General features: G+C 51.2%; 1 long non-coding RNA gene across 1 annotated transcript; it reads right to left on the reverse strand.

Annotated features, from left to right (window-relative positions):
• Positions 1–11,559: 11,559 nt before the first annotated feature.
• On the reverse strand, positions 11,560–16,237 carry LOC108407124 (uncharacterized). Its single transcript, XR_001855651.3, has 3 exons — positions 15,968–16,237; positions 12,225–12,328; positions 11,560–11,695 (listed from the first exon to the last, which is right to left on the reverse strand). It is a non-coding gene; the product is annotated as an uncharacterized lncRNA (long non-coding RNA).
• Positions 16,238–25,425: the final 9,188 nt, after the last annotated feature.

Genomic DNA, 25,425 nt, shown 5'->3' on the forward strand with positions numbered 1-25,425 from the left:
TTTCATTCAAGTCATTCATTCATTCAACAAACGTGCCAGGTGCTCAGGATATGCTGCTGAACCCCATGGACTCCAGTTCTCATAGAGGCTGGGGAAGGAAAGACTGAAAGCAAGTGGTCACACAAATGAAAAGAATTACAAACTGGGTCCAGAGAGGGCAGGGCCTGGGGGTGTGGGGTGGTGGTCAAGGGGCTTCCCTGGGCTGGGCCACTCCTGGTGGGTGTTGATCTCCCTAGCAGCCCCTCCTTTGCCGACAAAGGTTCTGCAGGGAGATGGCTTGCTGCACAGTGGCACAGTGCCCGCCAATGGGGGCCGTGCCAAGTGTGATGTGATGTGTGCTGATCCCTCTCCACTCCTCACTGAAGACCAGCGTCTGCTGCCCCCGCAGCACAGGGAGCCTGGGGCACTCCCATTAGGTCCCCCCCAGTATTTGGAGGAGATGTCGGAGTGGGAGTGGAGAGGATTCCCTCTGTGCTATAGGCAGAGGGGCTAGTCTAAAAGAATCTCCCTCGCACAGAGCTGGCCTTCCTCGCTGATGGGGTCTTGGCACTGTCCAGGGTGCCAGTCCCTCTGCATTCCACTTGCACCCCTGCAATGGATAGAGGCGGTGGTCCCAATGACCCTGTTGCTCCTCTCATCCCCATGCCTTGGACCTCTCACTCCAAGACATGTTGGAGACATGTTTTCTTCCTCTCTTTTGCCCCACTCTGCTGGTTTAGGCCCTAGTTCGGGAAAGAGTGAGAGATCCCAGGAAAGAAGGGGCACAGAGGGATGGCTGCTTCAGCCCCCCAGCAATAACCAGTGCAGATTGCATGGGCTCTGCCTCCTTCTTCCTTCTTCACAGTCCCACTGTCTGAGGTAGGGGCTGTGCTGGGTGGCAGGAGGTCCAAAGCCTGAGACAGCTATCATATTTAAATACAGACTCTTGGGTCCTATTCACCCGAGACTCTGATTCTCTAGGTCTGGAAGGATCGTAGTTAAACAGTCCCTCAGTGTTTGTGACATTAGTGGCTGAGGATCACATTCCTATTTGGATGACAGAGCTGAGATTCTGAAGGCAGGGAGACCCCACCACCTCCTCTAGCTCTCTGGGTGACTTAGACAATTACTTTTGAGGCCTTGGCTTTCTCATCTGTGCAGTGGGACAGCTATGCCTACCTTGAAGACTGAAGAGGCGAGTACAGAGAAAGTGCCAGCATCAGGCCTGGCACATAGCCGGTGTCCAGGGAACAGTGTTCATTCTCCTTATTTACCCAGGCTGTGTCTAGAACGCAGCTGGCTCGTTCACTTTCTAGGCAGAGTTGGAGCCCCTCACCCATCCCTCCACCTGGGTGTCCTGCTGGGGTGAGGGAGAGGATTCAGAGATTGGGAATAATGGGTGTACGTGGAGAAGCTCCCAGAGGCTGCAGCCGGACAACAGGGGAAGGTGAGGACACCCGCAGTTCACTAACATGGAGACACTTGTTCTTGCCTTAAAAACAATAACCTATACCAAGCATATAACACTATGTGCCAGGCACTATTCTGAGGCTTTTAGCTAATGCAATTCTCATGAAGAAATGTCATCCCATTTTATGTATGGGGAAGTCGAGGCACAGAAGGATTAAGGAAGCTGCCCAGGGTCACACAGGCCAGTGGTTGGCAGGGCTGGGGCTTGAACGCAGGCATCCTGGCTCTTCACCACAGCCTCTCTCTGGCACAGGGCTCCCTGGGGTGAGGGATGGGCCTGTCTTCCCTTCACATCGGTCTGTCAGGGACTCAGGGGCTGGGGTGTCTTCCAGGGGCGCCTGTGTTCTAGTGAGCGGAGGCAAGTCCCAGTTTCATCTCTGGGGGTTTCCCAGGTTCCGTCAGCCCCTGCCCAGCCTCCCCTGGGTGTCTCTGCTCCGCGGTGGTTGCCGCGCCCAGAACTGTGCTCACTTTCTCCAGTGTCTGGACCCCCCAGGAGCTGTCACCGGCTCTGCCTACCCTCGGCTGTCTCAGCTCTGAGCCAAGTGACTAGGGGGAGGGGAGGAGTCCCCCGTTTGAGCTCTAGCCTGACCCCACAGCCCAAGACCAGTGGCCTCTCTTCCCTGCTCCCTAGGTCTTCAGAGGTTGTGGGCATGAAGTCACTGGCCCTTCTTGAGCTGCTGTTTATAACCTGGTAAATCACTCCTTGTCCCCACCTTGGCCTTAATGAGGGCCAGAGCCCACTACGATACCCCAGTTAACCATACCATCTGTTTTCCTTTAGGGGGAACAGTGTGGTTGGTGAGCAAGAACCCAGAATGGGGATGTGGTGGGGTGGGCTCAGAAGTTGTTTTCTTCTCTGGAAAATGATTTACCACCCACCCTCACCTCTACCTTGTCCAGAGGGTGGTTCCTCAGTTTCAGAGTGGAGCTTAGGAGCTCCCTCAAAGGGAACAGCTGCTGTCCCACAGCCAGCAGCTAGCTTCTGCAGCAGGCTGGATTGGGGTTCAGTGGTGGCTCAGATGAGATGCGGGATACCCCATTGTATGCTCGCTTCCTTGAGATTTGGGAACCCAGAAGTCAGTGTCAACAAAGGTGTTTGAGTCCAGGAATGGGCAGGAGGCAAGGACAGGAGAAGGAAGGCCAGTGGTTGGTGAGGTCATTCCCCAGCAATCCGCCTATTCTTTCATTGATCCATGGGTTTGAGCCATTCCTGAGTGCCCAGCACTGATTAGGCATAGAGTCTTGTGAGGGAGGGCCTTTCGGGAACCTAAAAGTCAGAGCTGTTTCTGGAGGAGGAGTAGACTTAAGTTCAAGAATTGGCCTATTTCATCTTCAGCTCCTTCCTGAAGTCAGAATCCTGGTGATCATGAGAGCTAGTGTGAACACTGGAGCACTGGGTGGGTGATGCAAGTTGGTGATGGGAATCAGGAAGCATTAGGGATAGTTGGTAAAATAGGTTGAACGAACAAACGCTGAGCTGGGGAAATCAGTAGGTAGTGTTGGGAAACTGTGGAGTAGCCTTAGGGCTGGGTAGCTGCCTGGGGAGTATTACACAGCTGACTCGACCCCAGTCTGGTGTAAGCAGAAAGCAGGTTCATTCACTTCTCCCTCCAATATGTGAACAATTACACATCACGCACATTGTCAAAGCCCGCTCCCGCAAGTGGTCACTAGCCTATCATAGCACTTTCTTCTGAGTCCAGAAGCAGCCTCACACTTATTTGCACACACTGCCCAGGCCATCACTGCTAGCTAATCAGAGTTGACAGATGAAATGAAAGTGTAGCATTCCGGACTGGGATTCAGACATGGACAAGGGTCTGAGAAACTCCTGAAGAAAACTCATCCAAAGGAAAGAGAGAGTTGGGAGATAATCTGGGCCAAGTGACAGCGCTTCACTGTTAAAGGGGAAGCAAAAAGTTCAGTTCTAAGCCAGGTGGGCAATTGTCACTGGATTTGCTCTGGTCCAGCTCTCTGGCAGACACACATCTGGGTCTGAGAGGGTGAGCAGGAGAGAGAGCTGGGAGTATTATACACAGCATTGAGCATCAGGATTTCATCACAGAACAGAATGCGTGTGTCTGGTGGGTGTAAGTGGAAGCGATTTATTACAGAGTATGACATGGCCATAGAATTATTGGGAGGCCAAAGACAGAGACTCAAGGCTGAGCTTCCAGGACTAATTCTGAAAGCCATGCTGCAGAACTGGGCCACTGAAGTTGCTGCTGTGTCTTTGGTGATCAGATTACCCTCCCTGGGGCTGCATGCAGGGCTGTGATCAGGAAGCTGCTACCACTGCCAGCCCCACACAGCACCCACTGTGAGCAGCACCCATAGATGGGTGCCCTCCGCCTCACCTTTTGAGCCTTTCTGCTAGCCCTGCAGCAAAACGACAACAAGAAAAACCAAATTGCCACCCCCCTTCCCAGTCCCGCACTAGTGTGTCTGATGGCGTGGGAATTACAGCTGAATTACATCCTGAATCCAAACAGCAAGGCACACAGAGAAATACAGTTTCCTTTCCTTCTCCTGTTTGTAGTCCAGGAAGGTGCCTAGCAGAGGGTGGAATGTGTACTGCTAGGCCAGTGCCATAGCCACGCACACGGTGTCCTAAATTCTGTAAGGTGCCAGGCACAAGCAGCTCTGTTTGGGGGCCCTCTCTAAGATAAATGGAAGGGGCAGGTGCATCCCCCGTCCCTCCCCACCCAATGCCACAGACCACTGAGCAGCTGTGGTACCTTGAGGGCTCAGGCACAGCATTGGTGCCCTTTGTGGGTGGTCCTGGGGGAGTTTTGGTACCAGGTCATTGACCCAGTTGAGGAACCTCCTAGACCTGTCCAGGAATGGTTGGTGGGACTTTGGAAGCAGCTAGGACCAGCAAATATTGGTTATTGGGGTGGGTCTGTATGATTTTATTTAACTCCTGGCTGGATCTGTCTTTGGAAACCCTACCACCAGCAAGTACTATGTGCCAGGCACTGGCTGGGTGTTGGGAACATGGAGAAAAATGTAGTACAGTCCCAGCTGCCTTGTGGCTCCTTACCTAGCCAGCAAAGAAGCAAGGGAAGCAGATAAAAGGAAGCCCATGGCAACAAGGATGCACAAAGGGGAACAGCCTGGGGAGAGCAAGGGTACTTTCCAGGGGAAGTGACATTACAGATGAGACCTGAAGGACCCAAAGGTGCAGCAGGGAGGCCTGCAGGAGAGACAAGGGTACAAATGAGGAAGGCACGAGAATCTCAGAGAGCTGGGCAGGAAGGGATGTGGAGAAACCAACCCAGGGATCTGTCCAGATCCAAGGTGCAGCCTCCTCCTTTAGCCTGGGATGGTGTCCATGCGCCCAGCACCTGCATCGGCTAGTCCTGCGGTTTGTCCCCTGCTCTCCTCAGGCTGGAGGATGTGGTCTGCTGTCTTTGCTCCCACAGGCTTCTGGGAATGATTCACAGTTGAGGAGGCGCTGGGTGAGCCACGGGCTGCTGCCCAGACTGGAGGCCTCTCCCCCAGGGCTGGTGGCAGCAGAAGAAAGTAGCCCATGTGAGGAGGGAGGGTGGCTCCCATTACCCCACCCCAGGTCTCCATGCAGCAGGGCCAGGCCATCAGAGGGGATCAATGGAACCCCCAAGCTCCCAGCACCCTCCTCTGGTGCTCCTTGTGCTCTGCTTTCTCCCTGAGGCAGGACTGCCCACCCCTCCTTCCTGCATCCCAGTCCATCCTGATGCCAGCTCTCCCTGGCTTCGGTGGCTAGGGTGCTTGTAGTGGGGTCATTACAGGACACAGCTGCCCGCGGGTCAGAATGGAGGCGGCCCAGCTGTCAGCTGGAACCCATCAGAGGCTAGACCAGCTCTGGCGGCAGGCGGGAGGGGGAGGCCAGCTGATGAGAAAGGTGTCCCTGCGAGCTGCAGTTGTCTTTTCTTAACCCTTCCCACTCTCATCACCAGGGTGTGTCCTGAAATTTTCCCACAGTGATGGTAGCTCCTGGTCCGTGGTTCTTCAACCCAGGCTGGGGAGAGTTGGGTGGGGTTGACTGAGTGGAGAAACCCTGCCCCTGCCCCTGCCCCAGGGAATCCCTAGTCTGAAAGGGAAGAAACAACACAGCCCCTGTTTTCAGGGAGTCCTTGGTCTTATGAGGAAGCTGCAGCTCAGATCTAGTCTGAGGGGGCCACAGCCCTGCCCTCGGGGAGCCCCAGTCTGAGGGGGAACATAGAGCCTGCTCTCAGCTCAGGGTCAGAGATGGGGGAGGTTTTGTCTCCTTATTAAACTGAAAAATCAATATAATGGCATCACCTTAGACTTTCTATGTGATTTTGTGAAGAATCAGCCACTTAAACACACGTCCTCATACTCTGAAAAACCCAGGCATGATGTGCCTGCAGACCCACAGCTGGCACTAGGGGACAGTTTTGTCCTGGTTGCCCTCTTAGGTCAGCTGCCCTCCTCAGCCACCTGCTTTTGAGACCCCTGTTCATCCCCAAACCACTCAGCAAGTGGCTTATTTTCAAGAGCTTGTTCAACTCCTTCTTTGGTATCCATGTGACCTATTTATATAACTCACAGCCTTAATTAACAATTAAAGTTGGTGAGCTAAGAGCACAAAAGGAAACATGTCTACGTGCAACTGGCCCTTCTTCAGCTGCGTGGTTTGGATGTCCCTGATTTATTTTCCACAATTAGTGGCTGGCCTTCTCCCAACTTCTCTCCCAGTTCTCTTTGTAAGGCCTGTTGCTGGCTGGGCACAGCAGCCTGGCAGAGCTGTCTGAGGGCACCCCTTCCTCTGCTGGGATCACTGAAGAGAGCAGGCCTCTTGGTTACTGGCTGCCCAGAGCTAATTATCAAGCTCTTCAGGAGGAGAAATGGAGGCCCAGGCCCACATGTAGGGTGAGAAGGAAAAGCCCAGAAGTGCCAGTGCCTTTGCAAGCCTTTGCTGTGCTCTTCAGCTTCGGGCAAGTCATTCCAACACCTGGGCCTCAGTTTCCTCATCTGTTAAATGGGAGTGAACAGTTGGTTGGGTGGTCCCTGGAGTCCCTTGCACATGGACTTTGATACTCCTGCCTGCTTCCCTCCCCACCCAGCTCTGGACTTTCCCAGCACCGATGACAATGGATGGGTTAATCATGACTTCGGCCAGCAGCCAACACGGTGTAAGTCCAGGGAGAGGAAATCCCGGGGCAAAATACTTCTAAAAACCGAAATCAGTCAAAGGGAGTAATAAAGTTTAAAACCCGTTTATTGCTTACCAACTGCAGTCCAGAACCCTCTCTCTTCTCTGCTCCTGAAGAAGCAAGACCAACCCTCCCCCTCACCTCTCAGGTACAGATAAGCCCTCCTTGCTCAGGTAATTACCCATTGATATGGAGATGAACTTCTCTCCACCCCTGAGGAATGATGCAAATGCACTAAAGCCACACTTCTCTCCACCTCTGAATGCCTATTGATATGCAGATGTACTAAAGCCAGGCGAGATATTCTGAAAATATTACAATTTCACCCACACACGGTCAGCAAGCATTCTACCAGGCAGTCTTGCGCTGTGGCCAAAGGGCTGCTGCACCATCTTTTCCACACTAGTCTGGCACTCCGATGCCTGAGGATAGTGTGGATCTACCAGCCAGTGGGGCTGCTGGGCCACATTTCCCAGCACCCCTCTGGGCCAGCCTCTGGCCCTCACCTCAGGGGCTCTCAGCACAGTGAGGTGAGCATGAACAGGACCTTTGGGGCGCGTGTTGCTGCAGCTGTCAGATATGCACTGAGGCTTGCGGCTTGCCTCTCCGCACAGTGCAGGTGGCATATCGTCTTCCAGGGCTCTGCTTTTCCGGGGAGTCTGGAAGCCCCCTGGGGACCGACAGTGAGCCCACCAAAAAAAGTGATGTAAGCCCAAGAGCAACCCCAGCAGAGGGCTTTGCAGGGATTTGGAGCAGGTTAGATCTTGGGGCAGGAGTGGAGGCAGTCAGGGGACTTCCTGGTTGGGTTCCTGATGGGAACTGAGCCTCGAAGGGTGCAGGCTTGGACCATGGTGGGAACTACCCAGGGGATTCTTTGCAGAGGGTGAAGAGCCAGCCTTGCTGAGCTGCTTGCAGCAATGGGTTGAGGGGTGGGCGTGCTTGCTCCAGCCAGCCCTGGAAGATGTGCACATCATGGCCCTAAAGGCCAGGTGGTTATGGGCTGTTCATTCATTCACTCATTTTAATTCATTCATTCATTTGTATTCACCCAGTACTCCTCTGTGCCAGGTGCTGGGCCTGGGGCTGAGGGCTTAATGACAAGTAGGGCCTATGTGCTGCTTCCCTCCTGGCTTAGATGGGAAGGCTGAGGAGTAAACCCTCCCAAACACTATCAGTGCTGGGCGGGAAGAGATGCAGGGGCCACAAGAACAGAGGGAGGGCTTCAGCTTCAGAGCCTGGAGGAGGTGGAGCAGAGCCCTGCAGGACTGTGAGCACTGGTAGGAGCCCAGAGGAGAGGCCGAGCAGGAGGGGAGAGCATCCTGGGACTTCCAGCGGGGGAAGGTCATGGCGTGAACGGGGCAGTGGCAGCCTGGGCCAGGTCCCACCTATTGTGCTACCTTCAGGAATCATGTAGCGGGTACTGGGAAGCCTTTGAAAGGTTTTAAGCAAGGGCTGGATGGGATTTGATTTGTGTTTTGGAAAAATCCCTTTGGCTCAGGTGGAGATCAGTTTGGAGGGTGCCGGAGGGAAGTCCCATACTGGGTTCAGTTCCAGAACAGGAGGATACAAGCCCTGGGACAGTAGGAAGGTGATCCTCTTCTTGCTGTTACCCCACAGGGCCCACTGGGGAGTGCTGCCCAAGTCCCATTAAGGGAGGCCATGCAGGGTCCTGGGTGGTGCTGGTCTTGCCCACAGGTCCTGGCTGAAGTGCTCCCACTGTGACTGATGGTGACCCAGCTTTCCGGCACTGTCGGGGAGCCGTGAGGGGCTCTGTTGTGAGTGACAGCCGCCAGGAGCAGGTGGGGGACTTCTTGGAGGGGGCAGGGAAGAGCCAGTTCTCAGGAAGGCCCTTGGGTCAGTCCATTTATACCTGCATCCCCCTCCCCTCAGGTGATGGTGGAGGGGACAGGTGGGTCTGGCTGGACTCCCCAGGTTGCCTGCCCCGGGAAGGGTAGGGCTTATGGAGTCTGGGCCTCTGGGACCATGCCCCACACCTGAGTTTTTCTGCAGGCCGTCTGTGTGGGCTGGAGGATGGGGTGCCAGCGATTCAGGAAGCTTCCTTCTCCTGCACTTCCCCACACACCCTCCCTCCCAGGGGGAGAAGGGAAGGGATGGGAGGGCAGAGGAGGGCTGCTTGGCCAGGCCCCCAGTTCAGCCAGGCCTGGGAACCCTGCCCGAGGAGCTGAGACAATGCGGGGCATGGGGCCTGGCCTGGCCAGAGGTGGCCCGGAGGGGGCAGGAGCAGTGTCCACTCCATTCACAGTCCTGGCCCCGGAGCAGTGGCCCACAGCACCACCCCCACTCTTGGGCTCCCTGCCCGGTCCCAGGCTACTGCCCACCCACCCCTTGGCAGCTACCAGCCATGCCATCCTCCCAGAAGGCCTCTCTCCTACCCAGCCTGATCCTAACCCCGAGGGACGAGAGTATGTGTGTGTGGATGTGCCTGGTGTGCCTCAGTGTGTGACCATATATACACATGGTCATGTGCATTTGAGCATGAGTGTGTGTATGAGCATTGGCATATGTCTGTGTCTGTGTGCGTGAGTGGTGAGGAAGCAGTGAGGAGACAGGCTGTACCCCCTGCCGCCCCCCAGCCCTCTGACTGCACAGTGGGTGCCCTGACCTCTCATCCATTGGGGTGCATGCCCAGCATTTCTCAGGACAGCCCTCATTCCAATGATTTACCCCCTTGCCCCACTAGTGCCATTTATTTTTCCAACCCACACAGCCTTGTGTTCGGGGTGGAAGATGCAGCCCCCATCTCCGGGAGCCTCCTTCCTCTCTAGGGCTTGGGGAGGAGCCTATGTTCTCTCCACCTGGCCGGCCAGAGTGGGGCTGGGAGCCAGGGAAGATGAACGGCCCTTCTGGGCCTCCAGGCTGGGGTTGTGTGTGGGGGGACAGGTTTCCCTGTTCCCAGCCCAGGCCTGGCCTGAATTTCCCTGAAGGGGATGGCGGGAGGGAGTCTGACCCACAGGAGAACTGGGATTTGGTTATTAAACCAAATTGCAAGTTCAGTTGACTTTTCAGCCAACTTTTCTTCCCGCCTCCCTCTTTCCTCAAGATAATAGAAATACCCAGGACTGTTCTTTTCCTCCCTGGCCAGCTGGGGGAGGCTGGGGCCCTTGCCATTGGCCCAGGCCCCTGTCATTGCGGGCACACCCCCCTGGGAGGGGGCCAACTCTACCCCCACCCCCCCACAAGGGGGAGCAATTACATCAGCTGCTGTTGGGCTTCAGCCCTCTCTGGGAGAGGCCTCTGACCTGTTCTCTGAAACAACCTGCTCTTCCTGAAGGAGGGATGTCATCCCTGAGCCAGCCTCCTGACCTTTGACTATCCCTGACCCCTGCCAGATCTTGAAACTGTGGTAGAAGCAGGGATCTGCTGGGGCAGCATTATGCCTGGATTTGAATCCTGGTTTATCCACTTTCTAGCTGTGTGATGTTGGGCAAGTCCCTTACCTTCTCTGAGCCTCAGTTTCCCCATCTATAAGTGGAGATGCTAATAGTGCTGTCTATAGAGGTTTGTACTGGGAATTCAGTGAGTTAATATTGTAAGGGACCTACGCTTTATCTTATGCTGTATAACTCTTGGTTAAATAAAATTATATTGCTTTCCCAAAGGATGGTCTGCTAGAGAAAAGGTGGATAGGAGGGTCACTGATTCACTGACCCTTAGCTTTGTGTCTCAGCACTTATTCCTGTCCTGGCAATTAGTTCCTACTCCGAGTGGACCCAGGAAGTCTCTGATTCTGCCCCCTTCCTCAGAGTGCAAGTCCCACCCCACCATTTCGCCCTGACCGCAGCATTTCACAGCCTGGGGCAGGGGTATCACAGAAGAACATGGAGCCCATGAGGACTCAGGACAAAGCCTGTGCTCATGCTGACCTGTCTCCCTGCTGCCCCTCAGCCACAGCAGCCAGTCCCGACGGGGGCCTGCAGGAGGCAGAGGGGCCCGTGTGGCAGTTCTCTCCCTGGTGTCTCCCAGGGCTTTGCTTTTCTGGGGAGAGGAAGTGGCAGCTTTGCCTGCTGCGCTGGAGATGTAGGTTTTGGTCTGAGAATGGAAAAGATTTCCTCATGGAAACTCAGCCACCTTCTTGAGAGAGTGATCCTGACCCACTACCAGCTGCTGGGCTGGGGCAGTAGCTCGGCTCTGCTCTGCCCAACAGAGGTGGTGGAGGGATTCTCTGCCAGCTTCCCCATCCCCCAGATTCCCCCTCCTCCTCAGGCTCAGTCCCACCAGAGGGGCAGATCCCAGCCTTGCCTGGTCTCCCCTGTGCCCCTCCGCCTTGAGGGCCACACAGACTCTTGGGCAGCCACGAGTCCCAGGCCAGTGCCCTATACTGCCCCTGCCCGCAGCCTCCACCTGACCCCGTGGCAGCCTCCCCCCAACCCCTCCCCGCTCTGTGGTACTCACTGTGGGGCTGGGGACCAAGGCAGATGCTCTGTCCTTGGGCCTGGGGCCTGCCTGAAGCCTGGCCTCTTGGTGCTCAGCATCCTCCAGCTCAGCTCGGACTGCTCAACCCTGTCACAAGGACTCACCTTGTGCTCCAGTGCCTGGCACTGGGGGGCGGGGATAGAAAGGGCCCAGCTGGTCCTACTCATCGGGGAGCTCCTCCAGCAAAGGGTATTCCCTCAAAGAGAGGCCAAGGAGACCAAGATTCTTTCCTTCCCTCCTTCCCGCCTACAGATGTTAACGGAGCTCCTCCAGCGTGGTGGGCACGTGCCAGGCCCTGGTCGTAAATGAAGGCTTAGCCGGCTCTAAGGTTCAGAGGGAGCCTCGCTGCAGGACCTGCACAGAGCTTTCTTTTCTTTGAGTTCACAGCTCTGTTCATTGGGGGTTTCCTGAGGGAGAGGCCGAGCCTCCACCATCAGGCTGTGGGCTCCCTGAGTGTGGCATGGTGTCTCCCCCTCCCAGGATCTTCTGCATTGATTGATTGACTCATTCCTTTATTCACAGCCACTAGGGGGGCCTGCTCTATGCCGGGCTCCTGAGAACTGGCCAGCTGTGCAGATATCATCTAGACTGACTCCCAGTGGATGAGAAGAAGCTGGTTCTGAGAAGAGGGTTCCAGGCAGTGGGAGCTGCACCTGCAATGCCAGAAGCCCAAGAGAGATCAGAGAGCAGCCCTGGGCAGAGGTAGGCAGGAGGCTGCACAGTTGAGTTATTCATGGAATGGAGGGCCTACCCTGGGGGCCCGGGGAAGGGAAACTTTGAGACTGGTTGGAGATTTCACAGCTGTGGTGGGAGAGATAACCCAGGAAAGTATTATGTATCGTGGACCTAAGGAAGGCAGGAATTCAAAATTCTGTGGAATCCTGACTCACAACTGGAGGTGGAGGGAGGTGGGAGAAGATTGGACCAACTGGTTTTTAGTTCTGGCCTTGCAGAAGGATGGTCAGCTCCTTCCTCACAGATTCCTCCCTCTGCCTGCCCCCCTTCCTCCCTGCCCTGTGGGGAATTGTCTGCCCTAGCTGTCAGCATGTTCTTCCTGTTATCTAATCATAGTCTCTTGTGCAGCATCCTTGCATGTCCTTGGTGGAGATGGGCCACAAGTGGGGCCTGCAGCCTCTCCTCCCCAGCCCTCAGGCCCTCACAGGGGCCCTCCCCATCCCTTACCTGTCCCAGGTACTGTCCTGGGCTGCGGGGCTGGGTGCAGGGAATGTGACTTATTTCTAGGAGACAGCTTCGTCCTCAGTCCCAGGCCAAGCCTCCACCTCCATCTGTAGGATTAATTGAGTTCTTAGATCATATTCAGAGGGCTGGAGGGGCCAGGAAAGCCCTGTCTCTGTACCTGTCTCTTTCTTACCTGAGTCTTTACCTGCTTCCCTGTCTCTGTCTCTTTCTCCCCTCCCCTGACCCACCCTTCTCCCTTTTTCTTTCTCTTTCTTTCTCTCTGTCTTTCCTTGATCCTGTCTCCACCTCCCTCCTTCCCAGTCTCCTCTAGTCTCTGCCTTTGTCCCTCCTTCTAGGTCTCAGTCTCTGTCCCCAAGGCCTGCACTCTTTCTGAAGGTCCCCTGGCAGTGCTGGAGGACCAGAGGGTGGAATCATAGGGCTGCAGGCACATTTGCACCTACGGTGTGCCACCGGCCCGGTGAGACCAGAGGGCAAGGTCTCAGAGCGGCAGCCTGGCTTCCATACCAGGCCTATCGGAGGGACTCATGATCAAGGTCCAGGCACTGATGCCTTGAGTGCTAGAACTTCTTAGAAGAAAGGTGATATGGTTGCTTCTCCAAGGGAGAAACCCTGCCTGTCAGTCGAGGGAAGAACATACAATAGTTGGGCTTTAAGCCTCCTGCCAAGGTTTCACCTCCAAACTGTTAGTGGGACTGGGGACACTGTTTTGTTATGGACAGGGGATGGGTTAGAGTCAAGAAGTTAAGAAAGGTGACCAGCCTCTTTTTTGGCCATTAGTAGCCTGGGCATTGGAGCTGGGCTTGGTGTGCCCAGGGCCTCCTGGGCATTTGAAGTAGGCAGGAAATGAAAAGCTCTGACTCTGCAGAGAAAATTAAGCTCCTGGAGAAGACAGTGGGGACAGATTTTTAGCGGGTCCTGGGGAGGTGTGGCTGGCCAGGAGGCAGGGTGAGGGGAATTTTCTCTAAATGGAAGGCAATGCATTTGAGAGAAAACATGAAGTGAAGCTGGACGGGTGCTCAGGGTCCCTGGAGGGCTGATTGGCCTCAGCCTCACGTGAGACCAAGGGAGGCCCCCTGCTCTATCTTGAAGGAGGGGGTTCAGGAACGTCTCTGGTGACAGGCCCAGGACAGGTGACTGAACCACACTGGGGTAGAGAAACTGGGACAGCTAGCCTGCATGGCTGATGGTGGAAAACATCCCTTGTCCCTTGCTGGAAGCCAGGACCCCTGCAGGGCAGTGTCACCTGGTTCTGAGGATCTTCCTCCCAGGGCCTCTGTCTCTCTTTGCTGTTCTCTCTCCCCACCCACCCCTTGCTGTCTCTGAGCCTTTCTCTTGTCCTGACTCTTCTGCAGGGCCTCCTGCCTTCCTCTGTGCTGGTTTCTCTTTGGCCCCCGCACCTTGGGCTCTTTGCACTGGTACAAGGAGAACCCCCTTTCTCCATCAATGTTTCTTCCCACTGGACACTGGGGGCTCCCTGCCTGGGGTGTGTGTGTGTGTGTGTGTGTGTGTGTGTGAAGGGGCTGCTGGTTGAGAGTCAAGGTGGGGCAGGCTGTGGAGGGTCTGGTTGCAGGTGGAGGGGGTGAGGGCTGGGGTGGGGCTGCTCTCCCCCTGGGTGGTGGGAAGAGTCAGGCATTCTAGGCAGATGTAGCCCCAGCCCTGCTCCGAGGCCCCCACTCATTCTAGGAATATTGCAAGCACCAGTCCCTTGGGGACCAGAGCACACAAAGCACATTGCAGGCCCTTGGCCCTGTCCCTGCCAGCTTTGCTGCCAGTTCTTGGTGGCAAGCTGGTAGCCTCTCTCTGAGGCCAGGACTGCCCACCTGGCTGGGTGGGGGTTCCTTCCCTGCTTCTCTGTTGTCCCCAGGCGGGAGGCAGGGATATGTGGGCTGGGCCTGCCAACCCTCCTGAATGGCACCCAGATGCCTCCCTGCCGGCTGCCCACCCTGCATACCTTGCTCATTCCACGCACTGGCCAGCTTGTTCTTTCCCACAAGTCTTTCCAGGGGCTGGGTCTCCTGCATGGGCCACTCACCCTCCCTGCACCCGTTTCTCAGGTTCACTTCCTGGCTGCAACTCATGTCCTCTGGGAAGCTTATGATTGACCCCTCTGCATCTCCGATAGCTCATTCCTGCTGGCCTTGCAAGATTCTGGACCCACAGTGGACACACTACGTGGTCGATATCCAAGTTTCCTGGCTGAGCACCGTGTCAGGGAACAGCCTGCAGGAAGATGAAGGCGTGGGCGCTGACCACCACCCATCATCTGCCAGGCACTTCCTGTGCATTATTCACTTCATTCGCAAAGCAGCCCTTTCATAATAAACGGGCTTATTATTCCCATTTGACAGATGAGAAAACTGAAGCTCTGAGAAATTAACCACTTGCCTGAGGTCACACAGCAAAGGCCCCAAACTAAGACACTCTCAGAATGACACGGGAGCGGCAGAGCTGGCCCCAAGATGCCTGGGGAGGCTTGTTCCCTGCTCCAGCAGGCACCCCCTGCCCTGCTTCCCGCCTCTGCTCCCTAGACCGCTCTGGCTAGGATGCACCCAGGATCTCCATCGAGGGCCCTTCTCTGGCTTTGGAAGGAGGCTTGATTCAAACTTGCCATCCCCGTGAGCGGATCTGGAGCCTGTCCCTTTTTTTCTCACCCTGTCTCTGCTCTTTCTTCCTTTACTCTCTTTCACCTTCAGGGCACATACTATGTGTAAAGCACTGTGCTCAGGTCGGACCCAGGGCCCGAATCCATGGTAAGTGAGTCCGTCAACGGCCACCCAGACAAAAACATGAACTAATGTAACCAGAGTCTAAGCAAGGCACTAGGGGAGCTTGGGGAGAAACAGTGAATGCAGGTGGTGGTACCAGCTCAGAAACTGTCCTGCAGAGGTGGCTTGGAACTGAGTGCCAGAGGGCTCCAACAGGCAGAGAAGGGGACATCTGTGTGCCAGTCTGATGGAGGGGACTGCCTCTAGACCACTCTGTAGGGTGGAAAGGCCAGGAGTTTTGTCTTGGACTATGAGCTTCTGGGCAGGATCTGTATCCTCCGAAGGAGTCCTTCTTTAGTCTACCCGGGGGAAGGACCAGCTTTTTTTTTAAAATTTCAATTTGTTATAGACAAATAAGACTACAAAATATGATACAAAGGAATTATCAGAAAAATAAAATAAGGCACACAGAGTACAAGCGCCAATATTCTATTGTTGGATTCAGCAGCCATAAAGTCATTCTGTCAGGTTGTTCTCAGAGAGTCTAGGGGCCTGCTCCTGTCCTGTACTGTCCTGTCCCAGGCTGGTGGTAAGAGGTGGAAGGTCCTGGTGGGTGGGTCACTGTTTGAGTTTTCAAGTGTACCTGTTAGTTGGGTGGGAAATCAATTCAGTAGGTTGGAACCAGTGTTTTAAAAAACATGGTATAGAACAGAACAGAAAATACGGTGCCTTCCATGTAGTAGTGGAAGCAAGGTTTTGCAAAAGCATAGCTTATTTCAGGTGTAGGCACAGATTGTGGGTTGGAAGGTGCGATTTGTGGCAGTAGGTGATGGGCAGCAGGGTGCTTTTTCCACAGTGCTGTGTGGACTGAATCTGCTCCCTGATGCCACTGCCCCTACGCAAGCTCCTCATCTCTCTTCCTCTAGAGTCAATTTCCTCATCTTCTTGCTGGCCCCCTCTGTGCCTCTCCTGGTTCCAGGGCAATGATACAACTCAGCAGACCTTGTCCCTTCCACTTACCTGTTTTTCCTGGATGGTCCTCCTCTTCCCTCACCTTCCCCAGATGCTCCCTTCCTCCTGGGCCCCATGCAGTCAGTCCCCAAATGCTCTGCTGGGCCCAGGTCAGCCCCCAGACACAGAACGGGGGCGCTGTCCTCAAGAAAAGAGCAGAGCTGCACGGGGGGTCATGGAATGGAGTACATGACATCAAGGACTGTGTGATAGGGACTGGACCCAGCACCCAGCCAAAGTCCTCCCCCCTCCCAGGCTGGGCCGGGGGAGGACCTGGTTCCCCCTGGTCACCCTTGGTTGGAGCAACCACATGATCCCTCCAGGTTCCTACTTAGCTCTTGCCTCCTCTTTTAGGGCTCTGTCAATACGCTGCTCCCACTCTAGGAATGTACTACAATTTATTAACCAACTCTCTATGAATGAGCCTCTGTTTAGAGTTGTAAACAGTTAGCAACAATGCTTCAGTGAATCTCTCTGTACCTTTCCCTCACCACATCTGAGCCGCTGATTCTGCGAGGTCCCCTCCTGTCACCTCCTCTTTTTCATATCTTTATCAACACATGGTCCACATTCCTCCTGCTCCTCTCAGCCCCTAGCTGTCTGGGTCTCATGTCATGGGGCTAAACATGAGCCAGAGGTTTGGAAAATGTGATCTCCTTCCTCCTCAGGCCACATGCCCTTCTTTCTCACAACGACTCATTGGGTTTCTTCATCCAGGCTTCCCGAACACCTGACTGTATCACAAGGACCCTTTGGCTGCAAGTAACAGAAAACCTAGCTCAAAATGGTTTAGACAATAAAGGAGGTTTGTATGTCATAAGAAGAAAAGTCTAGAGGTAGGGTGGCTCCAGGGAGTGGCTCCACCACATCATCAAGTGTCCAGTTTCCTTCTGTCTGCTTGGCTCTCCTCTAGTGGTGGCTTGCTCCTTTGATGCCACAGCTCTCCTCATGGTTGCAGGATGGCTGCTGACATTCCAGACATCATATCCAGACATGATGTCTGGAGTTTGAAGAGGGGCCATCTCTTTCTGTGGGTCTATTCTGAAGATCAAGAAAATTTTTCCCTGAAGTGACCCCAGCAAACCTTCCCTCTGCTCTCTTAGGCCAAGGTTAGGGCACATGCTCATTCTTGTGTTAGTTCTTGGTAGGGAGAAGAGGCTCCCCAGGTTGGTGAGGCATATACAACTGTGTGAAGGGGTAAGTTGGGTTTTAAAGGGGAAAAGGTGTATGGGGCCAGAGGCTGAGTGGACGACCAGTAGTTGTCTATTTTGCAGGCTGATACAGAAAGGTTTCCCAATAAAGAGGACTCTGTTTCTGTTTCCTTGACTATCTGGGCTTCTGGCTCCCGCCCTGGAGACTTGGTTTCACTGCGATTCAGTTAGAAAAAATTTGTTGAGGTCTGAGATGTGGTGTCACCCTGGTGGGAGTTTGCTGTAGCAAGAGAGGAGAGAGCAGGACCACGGTGCCAGGTTAGGGTAACAAGTCTGAATCTGCTGAACCTAGAGACAGGAAGTGCTCTTCCTGGAGATAGGAAGTTTCTCTCTGAGGGAAGAAGTTAATGAGGGTCCCTGCTTGAACTGGATTGGACACAGGGGACTGGCTGAGATGACCTTTGAACTGGTCTTCCACTAGTGCTGAGACTAACTCCGGGTCAGGGATGGGGAGACCAAGGTGCTGGAGGTACAGAGGCTAGGGGAGTGGGGGGGCACTCATGCCAAACCAGTGTCCCCTTTTTCCTGGCCTTCAAGTGGATCTTGTCCTTGTCCTGAGTCACAGAAGGACAGGAAGGAAAGAAGAAGTGCGGTGAGTCAGGAGCCTACCTGGGAAAAAAGAATAACACAGGAAGTGACTCAAAGCCTATAGGGCAGACAGGTGGCCTGTGTTGCCCCAGGACAGACCCCGGAGGAGTTGCCTGAGGGCAAGGGTTCCCTCCCCAAAGCTGCCAGTGCATGCCAGCCTGTCTATTTCTGCCAACCTTGTTTCCCACAAACCCTTCCCCACCTTACCACAGCAGGCCACCTGCCCACTCACCCACAAACCCAGCCACCAGCTGTTGCAATTCCTAGCTCTGCTCCACCCCCTGTGCCCAGGAGGGCTCATGACCTCTGACCCAAGAAGGTGGATCATCCCCTTCTCCTGCCTTTCCCCACCCAATTCCCTCTACCCTCATACCTGGAAGGGAGAGATTCTGAAGTCATTAGAGGGTGGGGGTCTTCTGAGCAAAGCAGGTGCATCTGGGCGTGCATGTATGACAGGGCTGTCCTCGGGATCCCGGATGTGGCCTCAGGTGGGGAGACGGGTGTAAAGAGGGTACAAGCCTTGTGAACCACTGGGTCCTCTGCCGGGTGCAAGTCAGAGGGACCTTTGTCCTACTCACTGGAGTTCAGGTTTGAGGCCAGGGCCCCAGCTAGTAATAAATGATATTTTGCCTCCCTTTCCCACTTTTCTAATGCATTAAACTTCCTTGGGGATTTCTGAAGGAGGAGAAGTGGCTGGGCCAAGACATGATTAGAACATATTTTAGATTTTATTTTACAGATCAGTGTTATATTTTCTGTAGGTTTACCAACTTGTTTTTCACTTATTATATTAGACATCTTTCCATGAAAGTATATACAGAAAGATTCCTTATTCTTTTTAGTGGCTGTATAGTATTTCACTCTGTGAATGTACTATAATTTCTTAACCAAATCCCTATAAATGAACTTCCAGGTTGTCCACCTGCCTCCTGCCCACCCAGTTTTTAAAATTATAAGCAATTCTTCAGTGAACACTTCTGTCCATATACCTTTGGGCATTTGCCTAAATGCTTTTGCAGGATAAAATTCTAGAAGTTAAACTGCTAAGTCAAAGAGTATGAACACTTAAAATTTAATAGATGATGCGTAATTGCTCTCTAGGATGGACTAATTTTCTTTCCATTGGCATTGTATGAGACAGAAGACACACATCTTTCACAACACTGTGCTAGGAATCTTCCTGATCTTTGCCAATCTGATAAGTGAAAAATTATGCCTTGTTTTCATTTGCATTTAAAATTGCTAGTGAGATGGAACACTTTGTTTATTTTTATTAGCCAGCTTTTTTTTTTTTGTGAATGACCTATTTATATTCTTGGTCTGTATTTCCCCACTAGATGGTTGTCTGTCCTTTACTGTGTTGTAAAATATGTGTCTTTTTTTTTTTAATTAGGAAAATGAACATTTTATCACACCTCTGGCAGGTATTGTTCTCTATTTTGTCCTTTGATTTTGTTTATGGAGTTTTTTTCTTTTAACTTGTATGTAGATACATTTACTGCTTTTCTCAAAAGTTACGACTTCTGTTTTGTTCCATGACTAGAAAAGCCTTTGATTCCCTAGGGTTGTAAAAACGGTTACACATATTTTTTTTTCTGGCACTGTATGGCTTTATTTTTCAAATGTTTTTTTTCTTTAAATCTTTGATTCAGTTGGAATTTATTTCAGTGTTAGGAGTGAGGTAGGGAATACGGATTTATTTTTTTGTTCTGAAAGCTGATTAGTGTCTTAATTTACGGAATTGAATTCTCATGTTTACTTTGAATTCTCATGTTTACTTGGGTCAATTTCACATTTCTTCATTCTTCACTACTGATCTGTCTGCCTGTACCAGTCCCACACTATTTTAATTATTGTAGCCACATAATATTTTTAAAAGTGTTTTATAGGACTACCCCTCCCTTGCTGGTTTACTTTTTTCCCGCCAGGAATTTTCTGGCTATTCTTTTATATTTATTTGTCCATATATTTATATTTATTTTTCAGTCTGTTAAGTTACCTCAAAAAAGTTCCACTGTATTTATAGATTCATTATAGGGACACTGACATTTTTACAGTATTATTGATTTTTTTTATCCATGAGCAAGGTCTCTCTCACTCTCCATTTATTTAAGTCTCTGTTAAGTCCCTCATTTTGGTTTTATAGCTCTTTCCTTGCATACTTGCAATTTTTTTCTCTGTTCATGTTATGATTTTGTTGCCTTTGTGGATAGGACCTTACTTCTTGTGTTTAGTAAATGTTGATTTTAAATTAGCCACCTTACTAAATTCTCTGATTATTGCTAAACATTCTTTACCTAGTTCTTTTGCAATATCCATGTACGAAATAATATCAGGCAAAATAGGGAAAAGCCTGGTGGGCCAGTCAGGAGACCAGCAAGAGTGAGTGGTGGATTGAGTGCAGTGACCTCTGGATGCTGATGATACTGTGAGGATTAAAGGATTCTTGGGTCTTTTCCTACACTTTTGGTACATCCTGTAGGGGCAACTGGGGGTAACCTCCCTCATTTCTCAGCATGGGAGGTTGTTCAACAGGAAGCAGCTCCTGCCATTAGACTGGGGTTCAGGGAGGAAATCCAGGTTCTGGCAAGATGGCAAGAGCAGGACAGACCCCAGTCTTTGGGAAGTCAGGACCCTGGGTGGGCGTTTGAGACAGGGGCTTGGATAGGAGGAGGCAAGATGGCCCCTGGAGTTTTGGCCCGGACCCGTGGAACGAGGAATGGTGCCCAGCAAAATGAGGAACCCTTAGGGAATTTGAGTTGGCCCCTACCCGCCACAACCCAGGAGATTTTCCCTGGAATCATCCTGCAAAATCATGATGGATTCCTGACTGATGTGGCTTCCTGTGGAAAAGTAGGTGCCACTGTTGGGTCCTGTTAAGTGCCCTGGCATGAATCTTACTCATTTCCAGACTTCTCAATTTCTGCACCAGGTCCAGGCCCTCAGAGGGAGCCACTAGTAAATGCATCCCAGATGTTCTGTGTGAGACGGAGCCAAGATGGTGACATGACTGCCTTTTGGAATAACAGTTCAACTTCCTCAGTAAAGCTCTCTCCTTTGGGCAGACACCACCTGGTGTTAGCAGCTTAGGCAGATCGGAAGAGCTCTCCCTGCCTTGATCAGTGGTACATATTGGACTTTGGAGTAAGCGTCCTTTACACAGTGAGTTCTGAATCTTAGAATACACTGGGAAGGCTCTGGAATGGCCCAAGGATCTGGGCTTTGGGCATGGGATGCAGTACTCTGTCCAGGTTTAGAGACCAGGATCTGCAGCCGGCTGCTTGGGGTCATACTCGGGGCTGGCGTTTACAGCTCTGGGATGTTAGGCAGGCCACTTAATTCCATCTGTGCCTCAGTTTCCTGAGCTATACACAATAGGTTGTCGTAGCAGTTAAGAAAGTTGTATAAGGTAAAGCATTTAGCACAGTGCCTGGCATGTAGTGTTAGCTATTATTGACGTCATTATCCTATTCCTGCAAACCCCCAGGAATGCACCAGCTCACTGCCTCTCCAGGACACCTGTTCTGGGTTCTGTGCATCCTACCTGTGTAAGCAAGGGCCACAAGGCTCACTCTGTCTTATCAGCCTGGAAGGGCTTTCTTTCTCTCTTATCTTTTTTTTCCCCCTAAGTATAAAGATGAGGCATTTTTTTTTCTATTTGCATATAGCATAATCTTATTTATTGAAAGTTCAAAAAATACATTAAAAATAATTATTAAAGCTAATAAACTAGTTCAGCCAAATTGATGGATACAATATCAATATACAAAAATTAGTTGCATCACTCTATGCTAATAGTAAACATTCTCAGATTAAATTAAGAAAACAATTCCATGTACAATAGCATCAAAAAGAATAACATGCTCAGGAATAAATTTAACAAAACATGTGAATGACTTTTACAATGTAAACTATGAAACACTGTTTTAATTTAAATAAATAGAAGGACATCTCATGTTCATGGAATGGAAACTTATGTCACAATAGCATACTTGAATTAGAGATCCAATGCAATCCTATCAGAATTCCAACTAAAGATGAGGCATTTTTTAATAGAATGAAGGGAAAATTCAGAAAATCAAAGAGAAGGAAGTAAAGAGAGAAAAAAACAGAAATAAAAAAATGAAAAAAGAAATTACCACTGTATAATTACTCAGAGTAAACCATATGTAGCATCTTGATGCTTGTATTAGACTTTTCTGCAGCCATAATGAATGACCACAAACTTGACTTACAGTGACACCCATTTATTATCTCACAGTGTCTGTGGGTCAGAAGTTCTGGTGAGCTTGACTGGGCTCTCGGCTTAGGGTCTCACAAGACAGACAGCAAGGTGTCAGTGAGGCTGCTTTCCTTTCTGGAGGCTCTGGGGATGAATCCACTTCCAGGCTCATTCAGGTTGTTGGTAGAATCCAGGTCCTTGCAGTGTAGGACTGTTCCCTTGCTGGCTGTTGGTTGGGAGCCCTCTCTGATCATTGCATGTGGTCCCCTATGACTCAGAACCAGTATTGGTGTGTAGTATCATTTTCATATTGGACCTTCTCTGACCTCCCTTCTCTCATACCTCTCCTGTTTTCCTCTTTTGCCACACCTTTCTTCTACTTTCAGCCAGGGAATATTCTCTGCTTTTAGGGGCTTTGGTGATTGATTAGGTTGGACCCAAGCAGATGGCCCAGGAAAATGTCCCTATTTTAAGGTCTGCAACCTTAACCACATCTAAAAAGTCCCTTTTGCCAGGTAGCATGAGACATTCACGAGTTCCAGGCATTATGGTGTAGGCATCTTTGGGGGCAGGGGAAGGGGGGCAGGCTATTTGGCCTACTGTGTGGTTATGCGTGCAGTCTTTTCTCCAGTCATATTGTCTCTGTAAAGAAATGTTTGTAGAAGTGTGCAGTATTGTTTGCTGGCAACTCAATATTCCTTCCTTCCCCTGGTCTATGCTTTCCTCTGCCCAGCAGGGGCTGGAAGCCAGGGAACCAGAATCCCTGCCAGCCAAGGGCACTTCCATGAGATTTGGCAGATGGAAGAGAAGCATAAATCATAGCATGGTTCTGCTGGCAGCTGCGTGCAGTTGTGTGGGCTTCAGTGGAGAGAAGATTTTGGAGCAGCCTTTAGGCATTTTCTCTGCTTTGGTGCTGGAGGTTCCTGAAGTTTCAGTAAGTTTGTGATACCCTGAAAGATAGCATGAACCTGACAGATGGCCATTCCACAGCTTTGTAGACACCTAATTCTCTGAACTCAATCCCTTTCTGCTTGAAATGCCTTGAGTGGTTTCCATGTGCCTAGCTAACTGATACAGGGGTCTTGTTGACCATAACCACTTAGAACTTGCTTGTTTCACTTAATAATAGATCAGGAAGATAAACCTGTCCACAGCTCATTCAATATTATTAAAATGTTTTTAAAATGTGGATTTCCATGACCGTGTGCTAGCCATCATACAGATATATCATAATTTCTTTAACTGGTCCCCCGTTGTTAGGCATTTAGGTTGTTTCTTGTTTTCACTTTTCTAACTCACGCTGTCAGGAACAAGTTTGGACATGAATCTTTGTGCACAGCCACAAATACTTTTAATATATTCTTGAAGTACAATTTTTAGTTAAAGGGTGTTAATTCTTTGAAAGCTTCTATGTGTATTTCCAGAGAAGTCACCTGTGTTTCCTCCCCTCCGCCTCCAGCACTTCCACTCCTGGGTTCTCTGCCCACCTTTGTGGCGGTGCGTTCTCTGTCTCCTTGGCTGATTCTTCGTCTTCATCTCTGACCAGTGGAGAGCCTGGGGCTCAGTCTTTGCATATCTTCTCTTTTTTATCTACACTCATTCCCTTGGTAAATTAATTCACTCTCATTGCTTTAAATACCATGTGTATGCTAATGACCCCTTCACACTAACTTAGGCCCAAGCCTTTCCCCTGAACTCTGACTCATGTATTCAGTTGCCTGCTCAGACTCTCTACCTGGATGTCTAATGGGAACTTCAGTGTCAGTAGGTCCAAAGCTGAGCTCCTGAACTTGCCTCCCAAACTTGCTCCCCCAACAGTCTTCTCATCTTAGTTAATGACAACTCCTTCCTCCGAGTTGCTCTCATCAAAGCCCTGGTAGTCACCCCTGATGCCTCTTTTTTCTTGCACCCTTTGTCCAGTCCATGAGCAAATTCTATTGGCTCCGACTCAGACTGCATCCATAATCCAGCCACTTCTCACCAGCCCCACCATTCCCACTGTCGGCCTCTTGCGGCTGGGTCACTGCAGCCGCACTGGGTCACTTAATAGTTCTATTTCTCGCCTTGCTCAGTCTATTCTCAACAGCCGCCAGAGCGATCCTGTTAAAACAAACCATATCATATGTTCAGGATTCTCCAGTGGCTCCCATTCCCCTCTGTAAAAACCAACACCCTTGCTGTGGTCACAGAGCCTTAATCAATCCCTTCCCCTGCCGCTCTGACCTCTCCCCACTCTGTGCTAACGTAATTCACTCCAGCCACTCGAGCCTTCTTGCTGTTTCTCAAGCATTCCAGCCAGGCATCTACCTGGAGCCATCGTACCATTTGTCACCTCGCCTTCTCCAGGTGTCCTGTGACAGGCTCCTTCGCCTCATCAGGGCTTATGTCAAGTGACTCCTCAGTGAACCCTTCTCTGATCCCCCCACTAAAATGACAGCCCCTAGCCACCCTGTCACTCCCTACTTCCACTTCATTTTTCTCCATAGCTCAGATCACCATCTATCAGATAGATTTAAATATAAAACTCATTAATTTTGTTTATTAAAATGTGAGCTCTTTGAGGGTAGGAAACTTCATCTGTTTGGTCCACTGATGTATCTATCCCCTCGAGTGTACTGAGAACAGCAGGCGCCGGATAAATATTTGTTGAATGAATATGTGGATTTGGAATCTTTCTTTTAGCCTATAGTCCTGTGCCAGCGTGAAAAGCTCCAATGTAGATGATTTGTGAAGCATGTTACAGTTTACAGTGTAGCTCTCACTTCACCTCAGACCCTGACCGTAGGGATGGGATAGGGGTACAGAGCATTGCCTCACCGCCTGCCTTTTTGTGCCCTAGTTTTCTCATCTGCCATAATAACCCTCCCCTAGGATTGTTGTTAAAACTAAATAAAATAATGCAAACAAAAATTCACATAGTGCCTGGCACCTATTAATCACTAAATAATTACAAGCTCATTTATTCCCATTTTATAGGTGAGGAATCTGAGGCTCAGAAAATTTAGGAATTTGCAGAAGGTTACACCGTAAGGGGGAGAGTGAGGTTTGGATCTAGGACTTTTGATTCACGATACATTTTTGCATTAAACCAAACATATAATAACCTAATTAAGAATGTGGGACTCTTTCCTGAGTCTCTAAGGCTAGAGAGAGCTGGGCATCTCTTGATTTCTATCTGTTTGAATCCCTTCCATGACATTTTGGCCAAGTCATCATTTAATCTCTGTTTAAGCACCTCCAGGCCTGGGACACTCACTGCCTCCAGGCTGCATATTTCAGAGTAAGGTATTTAGGTACCCAAACAGTTGGTCACGCTATGTGAGCAAAGTGGCAGACAGTGTTAGGTGCCCATCAATTATTTATCCTCCCCACCCACTACTTGCACAATCCCAGTTCTCTTCCGGGCACAATGGGCCAGCAAAAGCTAGACTCTCCAGACTCGTCAT

The sequence above is a fragment of the Manis javanica genome, chromosome 16 (assembly GCF_040802235.1).
Source record: "Manis javanica isolate MJ-LG chromosome 16, MJ_LKY, whole genome shotgun sequence".
NCBI classification, from domain to species: Eukaryota; Metazoa; Chordata; class Mammalia; order Pholidota; family Manidae; genus Manis; species Manis javanica.